Genomic DNA, 20,009 nt, shown 5'->3' on the forward strand with positions numbered 1-20,009 from the left:
AACCCTAACCCTAACACTCCCCCTAACACTCAACCTAACCATAACACTAATCACTAACCCTAACTCAAACCCTAACCCTAACACTAAACCTCACCCTCACCCTAACCTAACCCGAACACTAACCCTAACCCTAACCCTCACCTTCAACCTCACCCTCAGCCTAAACTTAAGCCTAACCCTAAACCTAACCTAACACACACACTCACCCTTAACCTAACACTAATCCTCACCCTAACCGTAACCCTAATCCTAACCCTCCCCCTAACTCTCACCCTCACACTAACCCTAACACTAAGCCTAACCCTAACCCTCAAGCTAACCCTCACCCTAACCCTAACTCTAACCCTAAATCTCACCCTCACCCTAACCCTAACTCTAACCTCAACCAAACCCTAAACCTCACCCTATCCCTAACCCTAAACCTAAACCTAATATTCACCCTAACCTTAACTCTAACCCTAAACCTCCCCCTCCCCCTAACCCTAACCCTAAGCCTGATGCTAAACGTCACCCTAAACCTAAACCTTACCCTAACACTTACCCTCAAACTAACACTAACACTAACAATAACCCTCACCTTAACCCTAACCATCCCCCTTACCGTAACCCTAACCCTCATCCTAATCCTCATCCTAAACCTAACCGTAACCCGAAACCTTACCCTAACACTAACCCTAACCCTCACCCTCACCCTAGTCCCCAGCCTAAAGGTAAAGCTAACCCTAACGCTCAACCTAACCCTAAACCTCAAGCTCAAGGTAACCATAATCCAAACCCTCACCCTAATCCTAAACTTAACCTGAACCCTGACTCTCACCCTAAACATAACCCTAACCGTCTCTCAAACCCTAAACCTCACCCTCACCCTCACCCTCAGTGTAACCCTAAGCCGAACCCTAACCCTAACGCTAACCCTCACACTCACCCTAACCCTTGCCCTAATCCTAATCCTAACCCTAAATCTAACCCTCAGCCTCAGCCTCACCTTAACCAAAAATCTCAACCTCACCCTAACCCTAACCCTAAACTTCACCCTATCCCTAACCCTAAACCTCACCCTCACCCTAGCCCTCACCCTAACACAAATCCTAACCCTAACCCACATCCTAACCCTCAACCTAACGATAACCTGAACCATCACTCTAAACCTAAACCTCAACCCCACCCTCACCCTCAGCCTAACCCTCAGCCAAAGACTAACCCTAACCCTAACCCTCACACTCACCCTCACCTTAACCCTAATCCTAACCCTAACCCTTAACCTAAACCTCAACCTAACCCTCATCCTAAGCCTAACCTTAACCCTAACCCTCACCCTCACCTTAGTCCTCACCTTAACCCTCACCCCAAACCTAACCCTCACCCTCACCCAAACCCGAACCCTAACCCTCACACTCATCCTAACGCTACCCCTAACCCTAATCCTAAACCTCACCCTAACCCTAACACTAACCCTCACAATCACCCTAACCCTAACCCTAACACTACCTCTAAACTTCATCCTAACCCTAAACCTGACCGTCAACATCACCCTCACCCTCACCCTTACCTTAACCTTAACCCTAACCCTAAACCTAAGAATAACACTAACCATAAACCTAACCCTAAACCTCACCCTCAGCAAAACTCTAACCCTAACCCAAACCTTCACCCTAACCCTAACACTGAACCTAACCCTAACCCTAAACCTCACCCTAACCCTAATCCAAACCCTCACCCTAGCATATATCCTAACCCAAATCCTAAACCTATCACTCACACTAACCCACACTCTAACCCTAAAACTAACCCTCACCCTTAATCTAACCCTCACCCTCAGCCTCAGACTCAGCCTAACCCTAATGCTAACACTAACTCTAACCCTAACACTCACCATCACCTTAACCCTAATCCTAACCCTAACCCCAACCCTAAACCACCCTAACACTAACCCTCAACATCAACCTAACCCTAACCCTAACACTCACCCTGGCACATACCCTAACACTAATCCTAACCCTAAAGCTCACCCTAACCGTCACTCTAAACCTAACCCTAAACCTAACCCTCACCTTAACACTAACCCTCACCCTAATGCTAACCCTCACCCTACCCCAACCCATAACCCTCATACTAACCCTAAACCTCACCCTCACCCTAAACCTCACCCTCACCCTAACCCTAAACCTCACCCTCACCCTAGTGCTCACCCTAAACCTAACCCTAACCCTAACACTCACCCTAACCATAACCCTCACCATAACCCTAACACTCAGACTAACCCTAAATCTAAACCTCTCCCTCACCCTCACCCTAACTCTAACCCTAACCCTCCCCCTCACCCTAAACCAAACCCTAACCCTAACACTCACCCTAACACTAACCCTAACCCTAACCCTAAACCTAACCCTCACACTCAACCTCAACCTACACCTAATCCTAAACCTAACCCTAACCCTCACAGTAACCCTCAAACTAGCGCTCACCCTAACCCTAATCCTAACCCTAAATCTCATCTTAACCGTCACCATAACCCTAAACCTAACCCTCACCCTAAACCTAACCCTAACCCTCACCTTCATGCTCGGCCTAAGCCTAACCCTAAGCATAAGCTTAAGCCTAAACCTAACCTTCACACTAACCCTCAACCTAACCCTAACCCTAACACAAAAGCTAACTCTAACCCTAAACCTCACCCTCACCCTAACCCTAAATCTAACCCTAACCCTAAACATAAACCTAACCCTCAACCAAACCCTAAACCTCACACTCACCTTAACAGTAAACCTAATCCTAACCCTAACAGTAACCCTAACCCTAACCCTCATTCTAACCATAACACTCACCCAAAACCTAACCCTCACCCTAACACATAAATTCACCCTAACACTAAACCTAACCCTAACACTCGCCCTCACACTAACCCAAACTCTCCCCCTCACCCTAAACCAAATCCTAACCCTAACTCTCACCCTAACCCTAAGCCTAACCCTAACCCTAACCCTAACCCTGACACTCACCCTCAACCTACACCTAATCCTAAACCTAACCCTAACCCTCAGACTAACCCTCAACCTAGCCATCACCCTAACCCAAATCCTTACCCTAAACCTCATCCTAACCTTAACCCTAAACCTCACCTTAACCCTAACCCTCACCCTCATGCTCGGCCTAAGCCTAACCCTAAGCCTAACCTTAAGCCTAAACCTTACCCTCACACTAACACTCAACCTAACCCTAACCCTAACACAAAAGCTAACTCTAAAACCTAAACCTCACCCTCACCCTAACCCTAACTCTAACCCTAACACTAAACATAAACCTAACCCTCAACCTAACCCTAAACCTCACACTCAACTTAACAGTAAACCTAATCCTAACCCTAATAGTAACCCTAACCCTAACCCTCATTCTAAACATAACACTCACTCTAAACCCTCACCCTAACCCTCACCCTAACACTTAAATTCACCCTAACACTAAACCTAACCCTAAGAGTAGCACTCACACTAACCCTCACCCTCACCCTCACCCTAGCCCTCATCCTAACCCTAACCCTCATCCTCATGCTAAACCTCACACTAACCCTAAAACTAGTCCTCAATATAAACCTCACCCTCACCTTAACCCTAACCCTAACCCTCCCCCTAAACCTAACCCTCACCCTTAACTTAATCCTCACTCTCAGCCTAACTCTCACCTTTACCCTTACCTGCACCCTCACCCTAACCCTCACCCTAAGCCTAACCCTCATCCTAACACTCATCCTGACCATAACCCTAAGCCTAACCCTAACGCTAACCCTCACCCTCACCCTAGACATCATCCTAACCCTAATCCTAACCCTAAAACTAACCCTAACCCTAACCATCACCCTTAACCTAATCCTCAACCCCACCCTCACCCTCAGCCTAACCCTAAGCCTAAGCCTAATCCTAACCCTAACCCTCACACTCAGCCTCACCATAACCCTAATCCTAAACCCAACCCTAACACTAACCCTAAACCTCAACCTATCCCTCCCCCTAACCCTCCCCCTAACTCTAACTCTAACCCTAAACTTCACCCTCACCCTAACCAAGACCCTAAACCTAAATCTAACCCTCACCCTCACCCTCACCGTAACTCTAACCCTATCTCTAACAATAACACTAACCCTAACCATCACCCTAACCCTAACCCTAACCCTAAACCTCACTCTAAGACTAACCCAAAACCTCAACGTCAGCCTCACCCTAAACGTAAACTTAACCTTAACCATAACACTAACAATAACCCTAACCCTAATCCTCACACTGATCCTCACCCTAACCCTAACCCTCACACTCACCGTAAGCCTAACTCTAATCCACACCCTAACCCTCACCCTCAGGTTAAGGCTAAGCCTAACCCTATCCCTAAGCCTAACACAATCACTCACCCTAACATTAACCCTAATCCTAATCCTAACCCTAACCCTAACTCTCATCCTAACCCTCACCCTAACCCTAACCCTAACACTCAACCTAACCCTAATTCTAATCCTAAACCTCACCCTCAACTTCACCCTAACCCTAATCCTAACCCTAAACCTCACCCTAACCCTAACCCTTACCCTCACCCTCACTGTAACTCTAACCATAACCCTAACAATGACACTAAACCTAACCCTAACCCTCACCCTCACCCTCACCGTAACCCTAACCCTAACCCAAACCCTCACCCTAACCCTAACCTTAACCCTAACCTAAACCTCACCCTAACCCTAACCCTAACCCTCACCCTGAGCCTCAACCTCACCATAAACTTAAACCTAACCATAACACTAACAATAACCCTAACCCTAACCCTAATTTAACCCTCACCCTCACCCTAACCCTAACCCTAACCCTCACCCTAACCCTAACCCAAACCCTCAACCTCACCGTAACCCTCACACTAACACTCACCCTAACCCTAAACTTAATCCTAACCCTAAACGTCACCCTAATGCTAACCCTAACCCTAACCCTCACCCTAGCCCTCACCTTAGCCCTAATGCTAAACCTAAACCTCACCCTAACCTTCACCCTAACCCTAAAACCCTAACAATCACCCTAATCCTAACCCTTAACCTCACCCTCACGCTAGGACTAAACCTAAGACTAAGGCTAACCCTAACCCTAACTTTCACACTCACCCTCACCCTCATCCTCACAGTAACTCTAAACTTACCCCTAACAATAACACTAACCCGAACCTTAACCCTAACCCTAACCCTCACCTTGACAGTAAACCTCAACCTAAACCAAGCCCTCACCCTAACACTAACACTAATCCTAACCCTAAACCTTACCCTAACCTAACCCTAAACCTCACCCTCAGCCTCAACCTCACTGTAAACTTAACCTTCATGATAACACTAACAATAACCCTAACCATAACACTAATCCTAACCCTCAGCCTCACCCTAACACTAACCCTCACTCTCACCGTAACCCTAACCTAACCCTCACCCTAACCCTAAACCTAACCCTAATCCTAAACCTCGCCATAATGGTAACCCTAACACTCACCCTCACCCTTGCCCTCATACTGACCGTAATCCTAACCCTAAACCTCATCCTAACCCTGACTCTAACCATAACCCTAACCCTCAACCTAACCCTACCCCTAACCTTGAAGCTAACCCTAACACTCACCCTCACCCTCACACTCAGCATCAGCCTAATCCTAAACCTAAGCCTAACCCTAACCCTAACACTCACCCTCACCTTAACCCTAATCCAAACACTAACCCTCACCCTAACCCTCAATCTAACCCTCTCACTAATCCTAACACTAAACGTAAACCTCACCCTCACCCTAACCCTAACTCTAACACTGAACCTAAACCTAAACCTCACCCTAACCCTAACCCTAACCCTCACCCTCACCGTAACAGTAACCCTAACCTTAACAATAACCCTAACGCTAACACTAACCCTAAATATAAACCTCACCCTAATGCTAACCCTCACCCTAAAACTAACCCTAATACTAACACTAACCGTCACACTAACCCTAACAATCACCTTAACCCTAAACTTCAAAATAACCCTAAACCTAACCCTCACCCTCACCATAGCCCTCACACTAACCCTAACCCTCATCCTCACCCTAAACCTCACACTAAACCTAAAACTAATACTCAATTTAACCTCACCCTCACCCTAACCTTAACCCTAATCCTCACCCTAACTCTCACCCTAATCTTAACCCTCACTTTTACCCTTACTGTCACACTCACCCTAACCCTCACGCTAACCATAACCCTCATTCTAACCCTCACCCTAAACATAACCCTAACCATCACGCTAACCGTAACCCTCAACCTCACACTCAGCCTCAGTCTAAACCTAAGCATAAGCCTAAACCTAACCCTAAACCTCACCTTCACCCTAGTCCTCACCCTAACCATAATCCTAACCCTAACGCTAAAAATAACACTAACCCTAACCCTAACCCTCATTCTAACCCTAAACCTCACCCTAACCCTGATCCTCACCCAAACACCTTACGCTAACAATAACCCTAACCCTAAGCCTAACCCTCATTCTAACCCTAACCCTCACCCTAACCCTTACCCTCAACCTAACACTTACCTTATCCTAACACTAACCCTAACCCAAACACTAAACCTCACACTAACCCTAACCCTCACCCTACCCTAACCCTAACCCTAAACCTCTCCCTAAACCTAACCCTAACCTCACCCTCACTCTCCCCTCACCCTCACCCTCACCATATCTCTAACCCTAAACTTAACAATAACACTAATCCTAACCCTAACACTAACCCTTATCCTAATCCTAACCCTAATACCCACCCTCAGTCTCACCCTCACAACAAACTTAACCCTAACCATAACACTAACAATAACCCTAACCATCACCCTAACCCTAACATTAACCCTCACCTTAACCCTAACCCCAACCCTAATCCTAACCCTGTACCTCATCCTAACCCTCACCCTAACCCTAAACCTAAACCTCAACCTAACCCTAACCCTCACCCTCACACTCAGCCTAAACCTAAACCTAACCCTAACACTAACCCTCACACTCACACTCAAGCTAACCCTAATCCTAAATCTAACCCGAACCCTAACCATAACCCTCAACCTAACCCTCACCCTAACCCTAACCGTAACACCAATCCTAACACTAACCTTCACACTAACCCTAACTCTAACGATAAACCTCAACCTCACCCTCACTTTAATCCTGACCTTCAAACTCAGCCTAAACCTAAGCCCGACCCTAACCTGAATCCTCACACTCACACTCACCCTCACCCTAACACTAATGCTAATCCCAGCCCTAACCCTAACCGACAACCTAACCCTAACCCTCACAATAACCCTAAACCTAATACTAACCCTAACGCTAACGCTCACCCTAACCCTAAATCTAAACCTAAACCTCACCCTCAACTTAACCCTAACCCTAACCCTAACCCTAACCCTAAACCTCACCCTAAACATAACCCTAAACCTCACCTTCACCCTAGCCCTCACTCAAACCCTAATCCAAACTCTAACACTCATCCGAACCCTAACCCTAACCCTAACCCTAACCATCACCCTAACCGTAACACTCAGCCTCAAACTTACCCTCACCCGCAGCCTAACATTAAGCCTAAACTTAAACCTAACCCTAACCCACACACTCACCCTCACCCTAACCCTAATCCTAATCCTAAACCTAACAATAACCCTAACCCTAAAGCTATCCCTCACCTTAAATATAACCCTCACCCTAACCCAAACCCTCACCCTAACACTTACCCTGACCCTAACACTAGCTGTAAGCATCACCCCAACGTTCACACTAACCCTAATCCCCACAGTAACCCTAAACCTCATCCTAAACTTAACCCTAACCCTAACCTAAACCTCAACCTCATCATAGCCCTCACCCTAACCCTAATTCTAACCCTAACCCTAACCCTCAACCTCACCGTAAACCTCACACTAACCCTAACTTTAATCCTCAATCTAACCCTCACCCTAACCATAACCCTAAACCTCACCCTAACCCTAACCCTCACCCTTATTTTAACACTCACCCTCAGCCTAACCCTCACCTTTACCCTTACCATCACTCTCACCCTAATCCTCAACCTTACCCTAACGCTCACCCAATCCCTAACCCTAACCCTAACCCTAAACCTACCCTCACCCTCAGCTTTACACTAATCCTATCACTATTCCTAACCCTAAACCTCACCTTCACACTAACAGTCAGCTAATTCTTAACCTCACATTAATCCTAACCCTAACCCTAACCCTAACTCTCACACTAAACCTAAATCTTAACCTAACAGTAACCCTACACCTTACCCTAAACCTCATCTTAACCCTAACTCTAACCCTCACCCTAACCCTAACCCAAATCCTCAACATCACCCTAAATCTGACCCTAACACTAATAACAACCCTAAACCTCACCCGAACCCTAACCCTCACCCTGAACCTAACCCTCACCCTAACCGTCACCCTAATCATAACCCTAAAAATCAGCCTAACCCTCATCCTAAACCTAAGCATAAACCTAACCCTAACCCTCACCCTAACCCTCACGTTAACCCAAACCTTAACCCTAACCCTCACCCTCACCCTAACCCTCATCCTAACACTTAACCTCACACTCGCCCTAAACCTCACACTTAACCGAATCCTCACCGTAACTCTAACCCTAACAGTCACCCTCACCGTCACCCCCATACTAAGCCTAACCCTAACCCTCACCCTAATCCTAAAACCCACCCTAATCCTCACCCTAAACCTCACCCTAAATCTAATGCTAAGTTTAACACTCACCCTAACCCTCATGCTATCACTTATCCACAGCACAAACCTAACCCTAACCTTAACCCTCAAACTCACCCTAAACCTAATCCTAACCCTAACCCTCATCCTAACCCTCACCCTAACCCTAAGGTTAACCATAACCCTAAGCCTAATCCTCACACACACCCTCACCCTCAGCCTAACCCTAAGCCTAAGCCTAATCCTAACCCTAACCCTCACACTCACCCTCACTCTAACACTAATCCTAACCCAAAACCTAACCCTAACCCTAAACATCAACCTTACCCTCACCTTAAACCTAATGCTAACCCTAACACTAACCCTAACCCTAACACTCACCCTTACCCTCCCCCTCAACCTAACTCTAACCCTAAACCTCTCCCTCACCTTATCCCTAATACTAACCCTAACTCTAAACCTCACCATAACCCTAACCCTCACCCTCACCCAAACCGTAAGTCTAACCCTAACCCTAACATTAACACTAATCCTAACCCTAAAACTGACCCTAAACCTAAGCCTAACCCTAATGCTAACACTCACCCTCACCCTAATCCTAATCCTAACCCTAACCCTCAACCTAACCCTAACCCTCACCCTCACTGTAACCCTAAACCTCATCCAAATGCTCACCCTAAACCTAACCTTAACCCTAAAACTCACCCTAACATTAACCCTAACACTCACCGTCACCCAAGCAATCACCCTAACCCTAATAATAACCCTAATCCTCATCCAAACCCTCACCCAAACCCTAACTCTAACCCTAAAACTCACCCTAACCCTAACCCTAACTAAAACCCTAACCCTAACACTAAACCTCACCCTAACCCTAACCCTCACCCTCAACCTCACTGTAACCTTAACCCTAAACTTAACAATAACCCTAAACCTAACCCTAAACCTCACCCTAAACATAACACTCATCCTAACCCTAACCCTCACCCTAACACTTACCCTAAACCTTACCCTAACCCTAACTCTAACACTAACCCTCACAGTAACCCTAACTCTCACCCTAATCCTAAACCTCACCCTAACCCTAACCCTAACCCTAACCCTCACCCAAACCCTAGCCCTCACTCTCACCCTACTTCTAACCATAACCCTCACCCTAACCCTAACCATCATCCTCACCGTAAACCTCACACTAACCCTAACCCTAATCCTCAATCTAACCCTCACCCTCACCCTAACCCTCACCCTATCCCTTATGCTAACCCTCACATTAATCCTTATCCTCACCCTTAATGGAACACTCACCCTCAGCCTAAACCTCACCTTTACTGTTACCGTCATGCTCACCCTAACCCTCACCCTAAAACTTACACTCATCCTAACACTCACCCTAACCCTAACCCTATCCATCACCCTAACCCTATCAATCACACTCACCCTCACCCTCAGCCTAAACCTATGCCTAAGCCGAACCCTAACCCTAAACCTCACCCTCACCCAAGCCCTCACCCTAAATCTTATCCTAACCCCAACCCTCATCCTAATCCTCACCCTAACCCTAACCTTAACCATCACCCAAAACCTATTCCTCACCCCCACCCTTATCCTCAGCCCAACCCTAAGCCTAAGCCTAACCATAACCCTCACATTCACCCTAGCCCTCACCCTAAACCTAATCCTAACCCGAACCTTCATCCTAAACCTCACCATAACCCTAACCCTAACCATCACCCAAAACCTATTCCTCACCCCACCCTCAGCCTAACCCTAAGTCTAAGACTAACCCTAACCTTAACCCTCACCCTCACCCTAGCCCGCACCCTAACCCTAACCTTAACCTAACCCGAACCCTAATCCTAAACCTAAACCTATCCTTAACCCTCACCCTAGCCCTCACCGTAACCATAATCCTAACCCTAAACCTCATCCTAACCCTCACCCTAAACCTAACCCTAACCCTCACCCTAACCCTAACCCTCACCCTCACCCACAGCCCAACCCTAACCCTAATCCTCACACTCACACTCACGCTAAACCTAATCCTAAATCTAACCCGATCCCAAAACATAACCCTCAACCTAACCCTCATCCTAACCCTAATCCTAACAGCAATCCTTACACTAAACCTCACACTGACCCTAACTCTAACCCTAAACCTCACCCTCACCCTCACTTTAAGCCTCACCCTCAACCTCAGCCTAAACCTCAGGCTCACCCTAACCCTAACCCTAACACTTACACTCACCCTCACCCTCACCCTAACACTAATCCTACTCCAAGCCCTAACCCTATCCCTCACCCTAACCCTAACCCTCACCCTAAACCAAAACCGAACATTAACCCTAAACCTAACACTCACCCTAACCCTAACTCTAAACCTAAACCTCAGCCTCACCTTAACCCTTACCCTAACCCTAACCCTAAACCTCACGCTAAATATAACCCTAAACCTCACCTTCACCCTAGCCCTCACCCAAAACCTAATCCTAACTCTAACCCTCATCCTAACCCTCGCCCTAACCCAAACCCTAATGATCACCCTAACCCTAATCCTCAGCCTCAACCTCACCCTCAGCCTAACCTTAAGCCTAAACCTAAACCTAACCCTAACCCACACACTCACCCTCACCCTAACCCTAATCCTAATCCTAGCCCTAACAATAATCCTAACCCTAAACCTAACCCTCAAACGAAACATAAACCTCACCCTAACACTTACCCTCACGCTAACACTAACCTTAACTCTAACCCTAACCCTCACACTAATCCTAACCCTCACAGTAACCATAAACTTTACCCTAAACTTAACCCTATCCCTAACCTAAACCTAACCCTCATCCTAGTCCTCAGCCTAACCCTAATTCTGTCCCTAAACCTAACCCTAACCCTAACCCTCAACCTCACCCTAAACCTCACACTAACCCTAACCCTAATCCTCAATCTAACACTCACCCTAACCGTAACCCAAACCCTTAACCTAACCCTCACCCTAACCCTAACCCTCACCCTTATCTTAAACCTCACCCTCAGCCTAACCCTCACCTTTACCCTTACCATCACTCTCACCCTAACCCTCAACCTTACCCTAACCCTCATCCAAGCCCTCACCCTAACCGTAACCCTAAACCTCACCCTCACCCTCAGATTTACACTAATCCTATCACTATTCCTAACCCTAAACCTCACCCTCACCCTAACAGTCAGCTAATTCTTACTCTCAAACTAATCCTAACCCTAACCCTAACCCTAAGGCTCACAATAAACCGAACCCTCACCCTAACCGTAACCCTACCCCTTACCATAACCCTCACCTTAACCCTAACTCTAACCCTCAACCTAACCCTCACCCAAAACCTCAACGTCACGCTAATTCTGACCCTAACCCTTATAACAACCCTCACACTCACCCTCACCCTAACCCTCACCCTAATCATAACCCTAACCCTCACCCTAAACCTCACCCTAAACCGAACCTTAACCCTAACCCTCACCCTCACCCTAACCCTCATCCTAACACTTAACCTCATCCTCACCCTAAACCTCACACTTAACCGAATCCTCAACGTAACTCTAAACCTAACCGTCAACCTCACCATCACCCTCACGCTAAGCCTAACCCTAACCCTCACCCTAACCCTAAAACTCACCCTAATCCTCACCCTAACCCTAATGCTAAGTCTAACATTCACCCTAACCCTCATGCTATCACTTATCCACACCACAAACCTAACCCAAACCTTAACCCTCACCCTCACTCTAAACCTCAACCAAAACCTAAACCTAATCCTAATCCTCACCCTAATCCAAACCCTAACATTAACCCTCACCTAACCCTAAACCTATTCCTCTACCTCACCCTAACCCTCACCATCATCCGAATCCTCACCCTAATCCTAACGCTCTCCCACACCCTAAACCTCAAGCTCACCCTTACCCTAACCCTCAACTAATCCTCACCCTAACCCTAACCATTACCTAACCAAAACTCTCACCCTCACCCTCATCTTCACCCTAACCCTCACCCTCACCCTAGACCTCACCCTAACCATAACCATAACCCTAAACCTCACCCTCACCCTCACCCTCAACCTCAGCCTATCCCTAATCATATCCCTAATTCTAACCCTAACCCTCACCCTCATCCTAACCCTCACCATAACACTTACCCTCACCCTCACTCTCACCCTAACTGTAACCCTCACACTAAACCTAAACCTCACCCTAAACCTAAACCTACCCCTCACCCTAAACCTCACCATAAACTTCACGCTAACCCTAACCCTCACCCTCACGCTAGCCCTCACCCTAACCTTAATTCTAACCCTAACCCTCACCCTAACCCTCATCCTCACCGTAAACCTCACACTAACCCTAAAGCTAATCCCCAATCTAACCCTAACCATAATCCTAACCCTAACCTTCACCCTAACCCTAACCCTCACCCTTACCGTAACTCTCACACTTAGCCTTACCCTCAACTTCACTCTTACCATCACGCTCATCGTAACCCTCACCCTAACCAGAACCCTCATCCTAACCCTCACCCTAACCCTAACCCTATCCATCACCATAACCCTAACCCTCACACTCACCATCACCCTCAGCTTAAACCTATGCCTAAGCCTAAACCTAACCTTAACCCTCCCCTCACCATAGCCCTCACCCTAACCCTAATCCTAACCCTAACCCTCATCCTAACCTTCACCTAACCCTAAGGTTATCCATCACCCTAAGCCTAATCCTCACACCCACCCTCACCCTCAGCCAAACCCTAAGACTAAGCCTAATCCTAACCCTAACCCTCACACTCTGCCTCACCCTAACCCTAATCCTAACCCTAAACCTTGCCCAAACCCTAAACCTCAACCTTACCCTCACTCTAAACCTAAAGCTAACCGTAACACTAACCCTAACCCTAACCCTCACCCTAAACCTCTCCCTCAGACTACGTCTAACCCTAAACATCACCCTCACCCTATCCCTAATCCTAACCCTAAAACTAACCCTTACTCTAACCCAAAGCTTCACTCTCAGCCTCACCCTCATGGGAAATGTAACCCTAACCATAACATTTACAATAACCCTAACCCTAATCCTAACCATCACCCTCACCATAACCATAATCCTAACCTTAACCCTCGCCCTAACCTTAACCATCACTCTCACTGAAACCCTAACCCTCATCTTAACCCTCAACCTAACCTAACCTTAACACTCACCCTAACACTTTACCTCACCCTAATCCTAACACTAAGCCTGACCTAAACCTCCTCCTCACCCTCAAGCTGGGCCTAAGCCTAAGCCTAAGCCTAAGCCTAGTCCTAACCCTAACCCTAACAAAAACCCTAACCCTCAACCTAAAACTCAACCTAACCCTAACCCTAACCCTAACCCTAAACCTCACATTAACCCTAACCCAAACCCTACCCCTCATCCTGACCCTCAAGCTAACTCTAACCCTCACCCTCACCAGAACCCTAAACCTAACCCTAACCCTAAACCTCACCTTAAGGCTAATTCTAACCCCAACCCTAACCCTAACCGGCACCCTAACCCTAATCCTAACCTAAACCCTCACCCTCAGCCTAACCCTAAGCCTAACAGTAAGCCTAACCCTCACACTCACCCTCACCCTAACCATAAACCTAAACCTAACCCAAGCCCTAACACTTACCCTCAACCTAACCCTCACCCTAACCCTAACCCTAACACTAACCCTAACCCTAACCCTCAACCTAAACCTCACCCTAACCCTAACACTAACCCTAAAACTGACCTTCACCCTAACCCTAACTCTAACCCTAACCCTAACCCTAAATCTCACCCTAACCCTAGCATTAAACCTCACCCTCACTCTCACCCTCACCGTAACCATAACCCTAACCCTAACAATAACACTAACCTTAATCCTAAGCCTCACCATAAACATAACCCTCACCCTAACCCTCAACCTCAACCTAACACATAACTTCACCCTAACACTAACCCTCACACTAAGCCTACCCCTCAACGATACCCTAAACCTCACACTAACCCTAACCCTAATCCTCAATCTAATCCACACCCTCACCCTAACCCTAACCCTTACCCTTACCTTCACCCTCACCCTAACCCTAACTCTTACCCTTACTCTATACCTCACCCTAACCCTAGCCCTCCCCCTTAACGAAAACCTCACCATCAGCCTAACCCTCACCTTGAACCTTACAGACACCCTCAACCTAACCCTCACCATAACCCTAAAGCCGAACCTTAATTCTCACCCTAACTCTAACCCTAAGCCTCATCCTAACCCTAATATTCACCCTAACCCTAACACTCACCCTCACCCTCACCCTCAGCCTAACCCTAAGCCTAACCCTAACCCTAATTCTAACCCTCACACTCACCCTCTCCCTAACCCTAATCCGAATCCTAACCCTAACCCTAACACACACCATCACCCTACCCCTCACCCTAACCCTCACCCTACCAGTAACACTAACCCTAACCCTAACCCTCACCCTAACCGTCACCCTAACCCTATCTCTAACACTAAACGTCAAACTCACACTGACCCTAAATTTAACCCTAACCCTAAACCTCACCCTAAACCTAACCCTAAACCTTACCCTCACCCTAGCCCTCACCATAACCATAATCCTAAAACTAACCCTCATCTTAACCCTCATCCTAAACCTAACCCTAACCTTAACCCTCACCCTAACCCTAATCCTAACCATAACCCTAACCCTAAACCTCACCCTAACCCTAAACCTAAAACTAACCCTAACCCTAACCCTCATCCTAACCCTCACTTGAACACTAACTGTAACCCTAAACCTCACCCTCACCCTCACCGTAACTCTAACCCTAACCCTAAACCTAAACCTCACCCAAACCCTAACACTCACCCTCACCCTCAACGTAACCCTAACTCTAAACTTAAAAATCACCCTAAACCTAACACTAACCCTCACCCTAACCATAACCCTCACCCTAACCCTAACCCTCACCCTAACACTTACCCTCACCCTAACACTAACCCTAACTCAAACACTAACCCTCACAGTAACCCTAACTCTCACCCGAACCCTAAACCTCACCTAAACCCTAACACTAACCCTCACCCTCACCCTAACCCTAACCCTTACCCTTACTCTATACCTCACCCTAACCCTAGCCCTCCCCCTTAACGAAAACCTCACCATCAGCCTAACCCTCACCTTGAACCTTACAGACACCCTCAACCTAACCCTCACCATAACCCTAAAGCCGAACCTTAATTCTCACCCTAACTCTAACCCTAAGCCTCATCCTAACCCTAATATTCACCCTAACCCTAACACTCACCCTCACCCTCACCCTCAGCCTAACCCTAAGCCTAACCCTAACCCTAATTCTAACCCTCACACTCACCCTCTCCCTAACCCTAATCCGAATCCTAACCCTAACCCTAACACACACCATCACCCTACCCCTCACCCTAACCCTCACCCTACCAGTAACACTAACCCTAACCCTAACCCTCACCCTAACCGTCACCCTAACCCTATCTCTAACACTAAACGTCAAACTCACACTGACCCTAAATTTAACCCTAACCCTAAACCTCACCCTAAACCTAACCCTAAACCTTACCCTCACCCTAGCCCTCACCATAACCATAATCCTAAAACTAACCCTCATCTTAACCCTCATCCTAAACCTAACCCTAACCCTAACCCTCACCCTAACCCTAATCCTAACCAAAACCCTAACCCTAAACCTCACCCTAACCCTAAACCTAAAACTAACCCTAACCCTAACCCTCATCCTAACCCTCACTTGAACACTAACTGTAACCCTAAACCTCACCCTCACCCTCACCGTAACTCTAACCCTAACCCTAACCCTAAACCTCACCCAAACCCTAACACTCACCCTCACCCTCAACGTAACCCTAACTCTAAACTTAAAAATCACCCTAAACCTAACACTAACCCTCACCCTAACCATAACCCTCACCCTAACCCTAACCCTCACCCTAACACTTACCCTCACCCTAACACTAACCCTAACTCAAACACTAACCCTCACAGTAACCCTAACTCTCACCCGAACCCTAAACCTCACCTAAACCCTAACACTAACCCTCAGCCTCACCCTAGCCCTCACCCTAACCCTAATTCTAACCCTAAACCTCACCCTAACCCTAACCCTCATCCACAACCTAAACCTCACACAAACCCCAATCCTGATCCTCAATCTAACCCTCACCCTCACCCTAACCCTCATCCTAATCCTTACCCTAAACCTCAACCTAATCCTAACCCTCACCCTTAGGGGAACACTCACCATCAGCCTAACCCTCACCTTTATTCTTACCGTCACATTCAGGCTAACTCTCACCCTAACACTAACCATCATCCTAACACTCACCCTAACCCTAACCCTATCCATTATCCTAACCCAAACCCTCAAACTAACCCTCACCCTAAGCCTAACCTTAAGCCTAAGCCTAAGCCTATCCCTAATCCTAACCCTCACCCTCACCCTAGCCCTCACCCTAAACCTAATCCTAACGCTAAGCCTCATCCTCACCCTCAACCTAACCCTAACCCTAACCATCACCCAAAACCTATTCCTCACCCCCATACTCACCCTCAGCCTAACCCTAAGACTAAGCCTAAACATAACCATAACCCTCAACCTCAGGCTCACCCTCACCGCAAACTAAACCCAAACCATAACACTAACAATAACCCTAATTTTAACCGAAACCCTAACCTTAATCCTCACCCCCACCCTCACCCTCATCCTAACCCTAACCCTAACCCTAAATCTAAACCTAACCCTAAACCTCACCCTAATCCTCAGCCTCACCCTAACCCAAACACTAACATTAATCGTCACCCTAACCCTAAGCCTAACCCTAACTCTCAAACTCAACCTCAACCTAAGAATAAACCTAACACTAAACCTCACCCTAAACCTAACACTCAACCTCAACCTCAACCTCACTGCAAACTTTACCCTAACCATGAAAATACCAATAACCCTAACCCTAACCCTAACCTTAACCCTAATCCTCACCCCCACTCCCACCCTCAGCCTAATCATAAGCCTAATCCTAAACCTAACCCTAAGCCTCACCATAACCCTAAACCTAACCCTCACCCTAAACCTAACCCTAACACTAAACCTCACCTTAAGGCTAACTCTAAACCTAACCCTAACCCTAAACCGCACCCTAACTCTCATACTTACACTCTACCTCAGCCTAACCCTAAGCCTAAACCAAACCCTAATTCTAACCCTCACACTCACCCTCAACCTAACCATAATCCTAAACCTAATACTATCTCTAACCCTAACCCTCACCCTAACGTTAACCCTAACCCTAACCCTAACACTAACCCTAAACCTAACCCTCACCCTAACCCTCCTCCTAAACCTATCTCTAACCCTAAACCTCAAACTCACCCTGACCCTAACCCTAAACCTAACCCTAAACCACACCCTAACACTAAACCTCAACCTCACTCTAGCCCTCACCCTAACCCCAATCCTAAACCTAACCCTCATTCTAACCCTCACCTTAACCCTAAACCAAACCCTCACCCTAACCTACACCCTCACCCTAAGCCTCAGCCTAACCCTAAGCCTAACCCTAAACCTAACCCTAACACTAACCCTCACACTCACACTCAAGCTAACCCTAAACCTAAATCTAATCCTATCCCTAACCATAACGCTCACCCTAACCCTCACCCTAACTCTAACATTAACACCAACCCTAACGCTAACCCTCACACTAACCCTAACTCTAACCCTAAACCTCTCCCTCACCCTCACCTTAACCCTCACCCTCAACCTCAGCGTAAACTTAAGCCTAACCCTAAACCTGACCCTAACACTAACCCTCAAACTGACACTCACCCTCACAAAAACTCTTATCCTAATCCCAGCCCTAACCCTAACCCTCACCCTAACCCTAACCCTCACCCTAACCCTAAACCTAACACTAACCCTAACCGTAACCCTCACCCTAACCCTAACTCTAAACCTAAACCTCACCCTCACCTTAACCCTAACCCTAAACTTAACCCTAAACCTATACCTCACCCTAAACATAACCCTGAACCTCACCTTCACCCTAGCCCTCACCCAAATCCTAAACCTAACCCTCAAACTAAACATAACCCTAACCCAAACCCGAACCCCCACCCTAACACTTCCCCTCACCCTAACACTAAACCTCACACTAACCCCAACTCTCACAGTAAACCTAAACCTCACCCTAACATTAACCCTAACCCTAACCTAAACCTCACCCTCACCCTAGCCCTCACCCTAAACCTAATTCTAACCCTAACCCTCAACCTAAACCTAACCCTCAACCTCACACTAAACCTCACACTAACCCTAACCCTAATCCTCAATCTAACCCTCACCCTAACCGTATCCCGAACACTTAACCTAATGCTCACCTTAACCCTAACCCTCACCCTTATCTTAACCCTCACCCTGAGCCTAACCCTCACCTTTACCCTTACCATCACTCTCACCCTAACCCTCAACCTTAACCTAACTCTCATCCAAGCCCTCACCCTAACACTAACCCTAAACCTCACCATCACCCTCAGCTTTACACTAATCCTATCACTATTCCTAACCCTAAACCTCACCCTCACCCTAACAGTCAACTAATTCTTGCCCTCACACTAATCCTAACCTTAACCCTAAACCTAACTCTCACAATAAACCTAACCCTCACCCTAACCGTAACCCTACCCCTTACCCTAACCCTCACCTTAACCCTAACTCTAACCCTCAACCTAACCCTCACCCAAAACCTCACGGTCACCCTAAATCTGACCTTAACCCTTATAACAACCCTAACCCTCACCCTCACCCTCACCTTAACCCTCACCCTAAACCTCACCCTAACCCTCACCTTAATCATAACCCTAACCCTCAGCCTAACCCTCACCCTAACCCTAAGCATAACCCTAACCCTAACCCTCACCCTAACCCTCACCCTAACCCTCATCGTAACACTTACCCTCATCCTCACCCTAAACCTCACACTTAACCGAATCCTCACCGTAACTCTAACCCTAACCGTCACCCACACCGTCACCCTCACGCTAAGCCTAACCCTAACCCTCTCCCTAACCCTAACACTAACACTAACACTCACCTAACCCTAACCCTAACCTTCTACCTCACCCGAACCCTCACCCTAACCCTAATGCTCACCCACACCCTAAATCTCAAGCTCACCCTTACCCTAAAC

Source organism: Dipodomys merriami, unplaced genomic scaffold (genome assembly GCF_024711535.1).
Source record: "Dipodomys merriami isolate MVZ:Mamm:240054 unplaced genomic scaffold, mDipMer1.0.p SCAF_75, whole genome shotgun sequence".
NCBI lineage: Eukaryota > Metazoa > Chordata > Mammalia > Rodentia > Heteromyidae > Dipodomys > Dipodomys merriami.